Genomic DNA, 12,909 nt, shown 5'->3' on the forward strand with positions numbered 1-12,909 from the left:
GTATGTTACAGTAATTAAAAAGAAACCCTTACTAAAATTACCTTATTACACACCTTTAACCTTTAAAACCAAAACTTGATTTCACAAAAATACACAAAAAAATTAAAAGTTACGTGTTTTCAGTGCATAATTTTTGTTCCACATATAGGTATTTAAAAAATGTACACAATTTTTATTTAATCGATAATTCATAAAAATGCATCCCCATAGTCACTTATCATCACCAAAAAAAAAACAAACAAAAAAGTAATAATGACAGATTCTTTTTTTAATTATCCCAGGAAATACGTCAAGGCATCGGCTGAATGCCACTTACGCGTGCGTGGCTCCGCCCACAGTCCGCCCAACGGTGGACTATAAATGTTGGCGGCAGCTACTTCGCATTTCACTCCTAACTTGGTGCACTTTCGCGCTCTCCGATCTTTCCAAGTTCGAAAAGTTTCGTCGACGTCTCTTCGCTGAGAAGCTAGAAGGTAAGTGGGGGAAATCGGCAGAAAATCTTTTTTATGAAAATTGGAAAATATTCAATTTTCTCTTTATTTTATTTTCTGGTAGGAATTTTAGGTGGGTTTATTTAATAAATTCAGGGGAAAAACTAAATTTTTAGCGTAGGCATTCTTTAAATCGTATGTAAAAAATATACCTACTTTTTTAAGGAAAGCAAGATATTTGTTCGTACCTATTCGAATATGATTTGTATCACGTAAAATATTACTTGAAAGTTAGTGAAACTTATTTTTTACATGTTCAACTTTAACACGACTTATTATGAAAACAACAAATTAATATAAAGTCGGTAAAAACAATATTCATCACTGATAAAATAATCTGCACGACAAAGTAGAATTCAACTAACTTTTTCTTGAAAATCTGCAAAGAGCACTAGAAAAGTGACCACGATTATTCAAATACACACAAAATGTCGAATTTAAATGGCTATTGTGTATTTGTGTCTGCATTACCTATTCAGTTAAAATTAAATAAAAAACTAAAACCTCATAAACATATTACCTACTTTGCATCAGAATGTAGAAAATTTTGGATAAAACATAATAATAGTGAAAAGTAAAATTTATAAAATTCAATATATATTTTTTACACATAAGTATTAAAAGTTGTATAATTGTATAATCTAAATAAAGTTGTGGAAATTAGACATTTTGCGTTGAATATGTTCACAAACTAAACAGGAATGTTACTTTACAACACCTGTTTTAAAGTTACAGTTACAGGTACATTTTTAAATAAAATTATTTAAAAAATACTTAGTGCTTCGCAGCGATACGGTCAGAATAACTTTCGTTATTTTAAAATAAACTTTACGATAATATAAGAAAATAGTGAACTAAAAATACCTTGCTTGCTACAAGGTATTTAATAGTCGATGCTGTAGGTTATTTAATAAAGAAAAATGTCCTGCAGTAAGCCTTAAACCGATTATTACTATTTATTTTCTACACCCTGCTATCGATGTTCTACTAAGCCTTGTGCTGTGAGAGTAAATCTGTAGGGATTTAATCCATAGGCTTACGTCTTTCTGATATAGGTAGTTAGGTGTAAACAATAAACATAGATATCTATAATACCTACCTTTATTTCTTTGCACCATGTACCTACTACCTATGTTAATAAAATTACAGTTTACGAGTAATGTATGTACGAAACGTAAATTATAATTTTAATGCATCAATATTCACATTAGCAAAAATCCTACTCTTATAAGTATTCAGAGAAATGCTGGACTAAATGAATAATGTCGCATAGTTTTGGATTTTTTTATATAAATATAGAAACCAAATTAATACATAAAATACATATCAAAACCCTGGTTACATAACACAATCTATCTGCATACTAAAAAAAAAATAACAGGTTGAATTGCACACTAGAAAAAATAAGAAAAAAAAAAATATCTCTCAAAAAAAATCTAAAATTATTTTTCTGTAATACTGCCGAGGACCAGATCCATGGTATGAATACAAGCAGACTTGTAAAAGTAATAAAACTGTATAATGCACAAAGTTCATAACAATATAATACGTATTCACTTATAAAGAGTTCATCTACTTCATGTATCTAGTGGATCGAGCTTTTATGAAGTTTTTAATCTACGATATTAAGTAGCGAACTATCTTACAAAATGGAGAGAAGAATGGATGTAGCACACACAAAGATCTTAAAATTTTCTAGAATGTTTTTTCACTTTACCATTTTCATTTTCATTATGTTTATCTCATTTTCTACCTGGGTGATCAAGTGATTTTACGACCGATGATCGAGTAACGGGTTTGATTTTCGGTTACGTAATATTAGTGCATAGTCAAAGCCAAAATTATTAATTCAAATAGTCCGGGAAGGCATTTTTGAACGTCAAAAGACTTTGCTTTTACAGAGTTTTCAAATTCAGTAGTAACACTGGATTTTTTTACGATGGCTACAGACTCGTAATGTTTTACATGGGCTTTATAACTAATGTAGTAGAGTGGGTTTTATAAAAAGTATACCTGACTATCCCGTCAGGGAGTAAAAGGAGGGAGCTATAATAATAATAATTGAACTAAAGTTATTTAACTATAATTTATGTAACTTTTTATAACGAGGAAAGTAAAGTAAAAATATGTGGAACATTCCAATTACCATCTGGATATTAATCAATCTTGGTATTTTTAACAGGAAATTGTGTCCATAATTCCATTTCGGAATAGTAAAACCCTTTTTAAGAGCTTTACGACGTCTGTACTTTAGGAAGGAGTGAAATATTGTTTAATTTTTATTTAACTAAAGAGAATTTTACTTATATCTTGTTAACCGATTGTTCGCAAATTAGATATTAGCACATTTTATCCTCGAAACTAAAGAAAGTAAAAATGATGCGTTCGATCTTGAGAACTGTCAATCCATTTACTACTCGTTTATACGAACGTAAAAATGTCATAAAGGTATTTTGACGTCACTCACTCGTCATCTTATCCTTTGATCAATGTAAATGTCAGTATCTATTTGAGTCACTTATTATAATATGTATGCATATTCTTATAGCAACTACTGAACATATCCCGGATTTTTTATTTAATAGGTTCGATAATAACTAGTCATATTCGAATACTTTTTTCGAAATGTCAAATAGCTTTATGAATTTTGTACTCTTGATGCTAACCGTGACCGTTGCATCGATTAATAGAAGCGTTATTATTTTTTGTTACAAACAATAATATAAGACATAATTGTAGTAAGTAAACCAAGTATTTCAATAAAACTCAATTTACTCATACTTCAATATTATTAATTGTACACATTCCTATTAAAGGAATACAGATAATTAAAACCACAGTGCCTCTTTGTAGAATACGCGTATACATTTAATATTAAAACAATATTATAAATGCAAAACTGTGTTTATTTGTCTTTCTTTCACGTCGCATCGCAATGAAACGTTTCTATGGCATGATTTTCCGGTAAACGAGCCGACGGATCACCTGATGGTAAGCAATCGGTGTCGCCCATCGATGCGACGCCCAAAACAGCAGGAGCGATACAAGTACATTACCGATCTTTTGAGTGTTAGGAATTTAAGGATTGTTGGGGATTCGGGGTTTGGGAAGGGGTATTTGGAGCTTCACTAATCTCACTCACACGATGAAACACAACGCATGCGTTGTTTCACGACAGTTTTTTGTGAGGCCGTGGTATCACTCCGGTGGAGCTGCCCAATTCGTGCCGAAGCATGACTCTCCTAAATTTAATCCAAAATCTCTGGATCAAAATTGTTGGATTCTATTTTATTTATATTTTGCCAAAAAATTCGTTTCTTTTTGTAAATCGGTTATTAATACTTTAGTCGTACGGTTACGTTTTTTATTTGACAACGCAAGCAAAGTCGAGACCACATAAAAGCTAACCAATCATAATCATATTTGAATTGATTAGAAAAACCTATTTGCCGGGTTAATTGCCTGCTTATAATAAACATATTGCTTACATGCCAATATTAATTACAAATAATTAATACATTCTCTATTTGTTCTTCTTTCGTTTGATTAAATGTTAATGATTTTAATTTGTTCAAAGCAAACCTTTGTATAAAGGAATTAGCTTTGGTTCATTGATGTTGTTTATTTGGCATTCTAGATTTAATTTTGTTTGTTCCTATTATTTTTATATTTGGAGTTTTATTTACGTTAATAGGTATTGTATGTTTGGTTTCAAAAATAATTTGCCCTAAAGTTTTTTTAAGGTCTATTCACATAAGTAGGGAGATTGTTATCCGGAGCTGCGGACTACCTAGCAGCTTTACCGGGGCTCCGGCTCGAAAAACAGGAGAAAGAACGGGGTGGTTTTTAGTCAGTAAGAGTCGCCTCGCCCAAGGCGAGAGAAGTCAAAGGATGATTTTCCCCCATCAAAAAAAAAAAAAAATAGTTGATTTTTATAATAGTTTTAGGTCTACCTATTCATATAAGTAGGGAGTTCTTTATGATAGTTTTAAGGCAGAGGGTGTAGGTAGTAGTTGTTAACTACCATGAAATTGAAATACGTATTAAAGACATAGAAATAAAAGGTAAACGAGAGATACATAGTTAGGAATTATATTCTTATATTGATTCAGACACTCTCTTCGCATTTATGTTTGCGCTCCGAATATCATTATTCTTCACGGATTATCTCAGTTTATGTGGGATTAGAGAACAACACGGTTCTATACTGCACGTTGCTATATACCCAGTTATAATAAAACAACAAGTGGTGTTGCGAGTGTCCATGGGCGGCGCTGATCGCTTACTATCAGGTGACTCGTTTGCTCGTTTGCCACCTATTCCATAAAAAAAACCTATTTTACCCATATGTCTTTTAAACACGAGAAAGACATTTTCATTTATTATGTTGACAATGTGAACTTCAAATATCAACCATAACATAAAAATGTACAATAACGTTATCAACAGTCAGCTTATTGAACGAAAATATTTGCATAAAATAAAATCGACACATTTAATTTTATTGCTTTTATGCGTTTAACAATCGAATTAAAAACGTACGTGGAGTCCTCAATTCGTGTTTGTTCACGGAATACGCTATCATACGATAGAGCACACAGAATACTTGTTTTCGACAGAACAACAAACGTTTGTTTTCGTCGATGCCCAATTAATCGGACTCACTGGAGTTCGACGCGTATTTTTATAACAATGGAAAACGAACCCAATGAGTTCGAGCGTAAATATTCCCATATAGTTTTAAAACCTTGTTAGATTTCAAATTTGGAAATCGTTCGATAATTCTTTGTTGGCGTCGTTCGAAAACGGAATTGGCCGTTTGACAGAGGATTCTTTTTTGAAACAAAGAAAGTGTGAGTCGTTTTTTTTTCGATAGAGTTGCGCTACGCTGCTAGCGTTGTGTCAGGAATGCTTTTTGATCCGATACGACTTTGAAATAAGCATTCTAGTTGCATTTCTGTAGTGACAGTCCTTTGGAAAGGTGAGCGATAGAGTAGTCGTTTGAATAAAGGTCTTTCTGAAGCATCCGATGAAAGCATGTAACTGAATTGACATTTAATTTGCTAGAATCAACTTTGACATTTGTTTTGACAAAGCGTGCAATGTATCATTTTCTATTGACGTCATGTGTTTGAGTTACAAATTTTGCAAAGCGTTAAATTAGAATTTGAATACTGAAATTTTAACTCTTTTCGTAAAAGTTAACTCGATTCGTAAAAAAATAACTAACTGCAGTGGAAAAACAAACTTTACTACTGTTGAATGACGATGACAAAAATGCATTGATAAAATAAAGACAATTAAAAAAAAACGGGTACTCTCCAATTAAATAGGTATTGTGAAAAAACCAACACTCACATAGTTGACTCCATTATTTTCCCCAAGTGTTTGGATTATTCACACGAAAGAGGCTTATTTTAGTTTTTCTAACGTCTGTGTTGACACTACGGGATTGCTTGAAACTTTGAGTACATTGCTTTAAGATCAGTTTTTTAGTCTTACATCGTTGTGAAGTGTGTGAAACTGACATAATATGTAGGCATACGTTGTGTATTAGTCACTAAATATAGGGTGTCTGCCGATATGTAAAAAATACTATGTCTACAAGTTTAATTATAATGATAATTCCTAAAAAAGTATAGTTAATATACATCGGAGCAGTAGTATTTTACATGTGTAATTTTACATAGGTAACTCTCCAATTCCCTAAATAAGTCATTCTCGAATTTTCTGCCAGTCTATCTGCCAGTGAAGCTAAGTGCATTAGATAAGTACTTTGAGTATCATTATACCAACTAAACTAAACAGCCTTTAGAATCCTTCTAAGAAAAAAATCACCAGGCAATAATCGAATACCAAGTAACAAAACAGATTTCTCCCTACACTAACTCGATTGAAAGGAAACAATCTTATCAATTTGAGAATATTTTCATAGGACACTACTAAGATATTATAGTCAATGCTTTTTTATAAGAAAGACCTTTTGATTGAAAGTGTTATTCTCAGTTTACTTACTATACTTGTATAATAAGACATAAAACGATTAAATATTAACTGAAATATTGGTCAATAGTTTACCAAAAAATGTAATCTATTTTCGATTGGGTAACTAACATCTCACCTTTTAAGAGATCTTCACAATTTAGGAGCGGGTAATTAGGCCTCCGGAACCTCACTCACACGATGAAACACACCGCAAGCATTGTTTCACGACAGTTTTTTATAAAGTTTTCTGTCAAGTGTTAGGTCTTGGGGGATTTAAAGGGCAGACTACCTTAGGCTACCTTAAATTCATAGTCTGCCAAGAACATACCTTATGTTGCCTCAATATTTAGAGTTTTTTGGCAACGACATTTCGTAAAAAACTTGTCTCTTGACTCCTATAAGATGAGACAAATGTAGAACTGTAGGTGTATCTAACATGGTCTGACTTAGTGATCCTGTTAATAAATTATTAGGTACTCGAAGTACTACTGAATTTGTGCGTTGAGTGTTTCAAGGAACGCAGATAATATGACTGCACGGTTGACGCGGTGGCTAGGCAATTGGCTGCCGTGCAACATGTAGCGAGTTCGATTCCCGCATGGAGCAACTCTTTGTGTGATTCACAAATGTTGCTTCGGGTCTGAGTGTCAAGTGTATCTGAAATTTATTTTATTCAAATGTCAGAAGAAAATCCTAGTGTGGAGGCAACATTAAAAAAAATCAAAAGAAAGTCTTTTTGCTACTAGAAAAGCATCATTTTAATAAGATTGATTAAAAAATAAACGATGGAAAATGGAAATCTCCTAACTATATGACTAAAATGAAAATTCCTACGTTTCATAAAAAAAATAGGCGAAGATTTTCCTAGATCCGTGTACACTAAAAGCGCACTACAAAATAGTGTGGAACCTCTTCGAAATTTATGCTTCAGCAGCGTTTTAGTGCTTTGTATGAAAATCCAAAGAATTTTTCAGACTAGTTTTTAGAACTGAAATTCTCAGTGATTTCTGCATCTATCTTATGAAATTTTGAGGCGAAAGAAGTATTAAGTCTCATACCCATTATTTTTACTAAATCTTGATTGATTTGGTCAAAAAAATATGTCTCTTTACGTTTCTTTCAAAGTAAATTATACTTTTTTTTTATAACGTCACGCGTTTATTCCCCGAAGGGGTAGGCAGAGGTGCACATTATGGCACATAATGCCAATGTACACCCACATTTCACAATGTATGTTGTAAGTCCCATGTAACAGGTGGTGAGCCTATTGCCATATACCGGGCACATTTCCAGACTCTGTGCTAGTACTGAGAAATTTACCGAAAAAAGCCCAGTAATACTTCGTCCGACCCGGGAATCGAGCCCCAGACCCCTTGCCCGGCAGTTGCAATTGCAATCACTCGGCCAACAAGGCAGTTAGTTAGAGCAGTAAATTTTACCTAATTGAAAATTATACTGAAGTGTATTCCTAGATTTCACTTCAACTGCTTCAGTAAACCAAGTGACAGATGATAAGGAGATTGATAAAACCGCGAATATATCTAATTTTGGAACTCTAATAACCCACACACAGGCTAAACAATAGGAGAATTTGATCCAAACACAATTTCGTTTTGTTGATGTAAATTACTATTCATGGTTAACCGCGACTAGTTGTTTGAATGAATGACGAACATGTTCTACATAATAATATTATTCTGTACAATGTACTATAAGTTTTATTTATCTTTTAAGAGAATGGAAGTGTTATTTGTCGTGTTTTGATAGAAATTTCTATTACACCTACCTACTGCTAATACAATTTAGTGAACAGAGCGTAAAGGTCCCTAAAAAAGAACCCCTAAGAAAGCTGGGCTTTCTGCCCCAACATTTGGGGTTTTGGGGATTGGGCAAAGTGTAATTGAGGCCTTTGCGGATATATTGACAATTTTTTTGACTAATTTTGTGCTCACTATATAGGTAAACCCTTTATCCCATATTGCATAATTATCAATCATATTAATACTTGCTTTACCGAAAAAAATGTGATATTATTTCATAAATCTTTCAAGGAATCAATAAAAAGGCATTTTGTGTTATAAAGAAAAAATGACCAAATACATTAATTCTCCATTAACAGTTTACAACCGAATGCTTAGCTACTAAGTACGTCGTACATCTCCGAGTAAAAAGTTGAGTTCTTTGGTCAACTAAACGCCTCGCAATTTCTCTAAAGAGTAGACAAATGGTTATTTGTACTTAATGGACCAAGAGTTCAACTCTAAAGGACGCTATAATAACATCCATTCTTTTTGCTATTTAATTACGGAAATTTATCAAATGATTTGAACATGTCAAAAATAAATCGACACATGCTAAAATATATTTGGCATGTTAAAAAAAAATTTGGGTATGGGTACGACGCATTAATATCATTCATTTTTTTCGGATATTTAATTACGAAAATTCGTCAAATAATTAACAGCTAATAAGCAAAAATGTGCCAATTTATTTTTGATACAAAATTAGTCATTCCATCACACTGATGACACCATGTTTTATGCCAAAAAATTTAAATTGTACAAAAATGGATCTTAATGCCATCATCATCATTATTTGTCACGTCCCCAATTAATGGGGTCTAGAATGGGGTCAATGCACCATGTTCATTTTCCATTTATATCCCTTTTACTGTCCATCTGCATTTTTCCTCGTTTTATAAATATCCATTTATCTGTTTGCCTCCCTTTCATTCATAAAAACGTATGTAGGTAGGTACTTTAACGAATGTGTGCTCCAAAAATTTTCGGAGTGTATTATAATACACACCGAAAACGTAACAAAATTGTGAAAAATATACTATTTCTATATAATTTATTAGGGACACAAAACAGTTACATGTTTAAATTTAAAATATAATATATACACCAATATCCACGGATTATATGTACACCAATGTCCACGGATTAACATTTATGATTATTGTAACAATAATACTAAAGTACGCATAGTATTTTTATCTTTACAACAAAATAATCCAATAAATTGACTGAAAATACCACGAATTCAAATGCTATGATAAAAAATAAAAGCCCAGCAAGAGTGCATCGATAAGATTATCATTATGATAATTCACTTATCACAATTATTATTATCACGTTAATAGTACTGTTATTATGTCAGTCGAATGATTTATAACAACATTTTAACACTTAAGCTCTTGTAGGTGGTTATCTAAATGTGCAAATTTTTAGAGAGAGTAAAAGTATTTTAGTGGAAATAATTCTAGCGTTTATGTTATAATTTGGGTAGTATTTATATATGATTACCTGGATATAGTATTTATATTATCTAAACTAACGTTTGTCCGCGATTTCGTTCGCGTTAAGAAGTATTATTATTAATGAAATTTATCAAAACCTTTCGGGGATGCCTACGTCATAATAGTTTTATGCATGCAAAGGATCAGCCTGATCGGTTTAAAATTGACAAAGTTTCATACAAACTTTCATCACCTATTTTTCCGCTTGGGAGTAGAACTGATCAAAATCCTCTTCTTCTTAGTGGATGCCTACGTCATAACATCTACCTGCATGCCAAATTTCAGCTTGATCCGTCCAGTGCTTTGGGCTGTATCTATTTATGTTACAATATATTTAGATTACTATAACTTGACTTGTAAATGTCGAATGTATATCGTCAGAATTTTTAATTATTTACGTACAAAGCTAAATTTTAGGAAGGTTATACGAAACTTACAATCTCTCTCAAGTCTTCATTGTATATGACAATGGGTCAAACCTAAAGTGCCCTAGGCAAAACACACTAGAGAAACCCAAATATATCAGGAGCGTAAAATACATGTGTAAAGTTTAAGTTGTATTTATTTTCTAAGAAGATATTTTATTTTTAACGCAAAATTAACAGTACCTAACTATTTTTAATCCCAATAATAATTATTTCTATTCATATTATGAATGACATTTTATTAAAATCAAAATCACAAGAAAGATTCGTTTCGACGAAATAATTCCTTCTGAATGACACTTTTCCTTTTGGTCTATTAATACGATAAGCAAGAATTCTTACTCGGATTAATAGATTAATATCTCAAAATGATCGTCAAAATATTATAAAAGCCTTTTAGCTTTATACCTTGAATCTTTAATTCTTCGTATTACGTTTGACAGAAACAATATGAATTAAGAAAATTGTGTAAAAGGGTAATTTGAATTGTTAGGTCGGTTATTAATTACTTAATGATAACTTGTGTAGTCTGTAATTGACTTTAATTGAAAAGGTATTTCGATGATGGGTTAAACGTACCTACCAGGAAGTAATGACTTAGTCAGCAACATATTTTTAGAAAAACTGCTTCCCACGTACAAATAACGTAAAAAAAAAATACCAAAAAGAGTTCTGGGACATCAAATGACGTAAGAAAAGATAATTATTAATGTGTTATAATCACCGTCTAGCTACTTAGGTAAACTGTTAGGAAAATTTTTATTTTTCATAAATCAAATCTATCGATTAGTCAAAATCGTAGGGCATATAAGGTGTTCTAAAATTATCTGCCACGGCTTTAATGGGAGTTAGTGTTAGAATTTTTTGAAGATTACAATAGTACCTCCCATTAAAGCCATTTTTTTTTGAGGGGCGAAAATCATTCAATGACTTCTCCCGCCTTGGGCGAGGCGGGAGGGAGTGTCAGACTCTTACTGACTAAAAACCACCCCGATCCTACTTCTGCCCTTCGAGCCGGATCCCCGGTTAACCCGCTAGGTAGTCCGCAGTTCCGGATCAGCCCATTAAAGCCATGGCAAATAATTTTAAAACCCTTTACATTTTGAGTTCAACGAACTCTTATGAACAAGCTGATAGATGTACGAGATAATTATAATATAATCTAAAATGACAAAATTTAAGATGAAATCCCCCAAAATTGCCATCCGTGAATTCACGATACTTATCTTTGCGATTGCAAAATGTAAATTTCCTTGCGTAGGTACCTTTTCTTCCTGGCAATAAACAAACAAAAACACAAATTACCAGGAATAAACTTTCACTCTTTATCATCAAAGAAATCGTTTTAAATCTCGTATTATTTAAGGGGCATCTCGATTTTCGAAATCGAATTTTATAGACAGTTCTTTGAAACTGTACTTTAAATAAATATATATCAATAAATGCTTTGAAATTATTGAACAGATTGGAAAGTCTCTTACATAATTGGAAAATTTAATTCTTTGTACCGTTTTTTTTTGATGTGGGAATATCATCAAGTGACTTCTCATGTGATAAACAGATTGTTATTCCGAGTTTCAGTGTCATGTGTATGTGAAATATTTTATGTTTGTAAACCACGACACAGGAGAAAATCATAAAGTGGGACAATGTTTAAAAAACAGTTTCAACTATGTAGGCCCAACGTTTTCGGAAATGGCTGTGACATACGGACGGACAGACAGACAGACATGATGAATCTATAAGGGTTCCGTTTTTTTGCCATTTGGCTACGGAACCCTAAAAACGATGCACCTAATCGACACAAATCTTCACGGGTGAAACCGTAGAAGGAAAGCTAGTTCTACAAAAAACTACGTGTTTAAATAAAATAGGTATTATTCCCATTAGACTGCAGTGAAATTCTCTGGAAGAATTCGCGTAGCGTAAATAATAAGGGGTTTCGTAAAATTTTCCTGTCTTTTCCGCTTCATTTGAGGTATTATTAAGTAAATGGAACTAATGAACGATAGTTCGATGGCTTTAGTTGATAGGTTAGGTCGTTTTTTATGACGTATAAAGTGTAGTACAGTGAAACTTGGTTAAGTGGGACCTGTGTTGGATAAGTGAGAAACCTCCACTGGAGTTTTGCCTACAATCTTTACAGCTATTATCTAATACTAATATCTTTCGGTTTCTTTGACTAATAACTATCATTATTTATCGTAGAAAGACGCAAAGTAAATGTTGCATGAAGAAACTGTTCTCTAAGTTAAATTACGCTTACAGCCTTCTCAATGGCTATTTTTGGCATCCCACGCAATGGTTCAGTTACAAAAGTTTAAATGTACATAGATTTTTATATTCATATTTAATTTCTTCATCATAAATAACAGTCCGAGACTGTCCAATGGTTGACTATTCATATATTCTTATAACTCGAAAAAAAGACATTTGTCAATGGGCAAAATATTACTGGGCTTATTTCGGTTTTTCGAAAGTGTCTCAGTAATACCACGGTGTCTGGAATTGTGTCCAGTATAATATGGCAATAGACTCACCCCCTATAACATGGTACTTATAATACAAATACTAAACAGTAAGTGTACATTGTACAGTGACTGATAAAAGCATAATAAACATAATTAAAAGAAATATAGTAAGTACACTATTAAACCCCTTATAAGAAGACTCACAATTCAAATAGTGGGTGTTACGTTTAATATTT

The 12,909-nt window shown here is 32.4% G+C and overlaps 1 protein-coding gene across 2 annotated transcripts in view; it reads left to right on the forward strand.

Moving 5' to 3' along the window:
* Positions 1-325: 325 nt before the first annotated feature.
* The window catches only part of LOC118269735 (neuropeptide F), a 43,264-nt gene continuing 30,680 nt past the window's right edge, over positions 326-12,909 (forward strand). For both annotated transcript variants that reach the window (XM_050706899.1, XM_050706900.1), the window contains exon 1: positions 326-473. The gene's annotated coding sequence lies outside the window, so the exon portion shown is untranslated. The remainder of the gene's footprint in view (positions 474-12,909) is intronic.

This window comes from Spodoptera frugiperda, chromosome 30 (genome assembly GCF_023101765.2).
Source record: "Spodoptera frugiperda isolate SF20-4 chromosome 30, AGI-APGP_CSIRO_Sfru_2.0, whole genome shotgun sequence".
Classification (NCBI taxonomy): Eukaryota; Metazoa; Arthropoda; class Insecta; order Lepidoptera; family Noctuidae; genus Spodoptera; species Spodoptera frugiperda.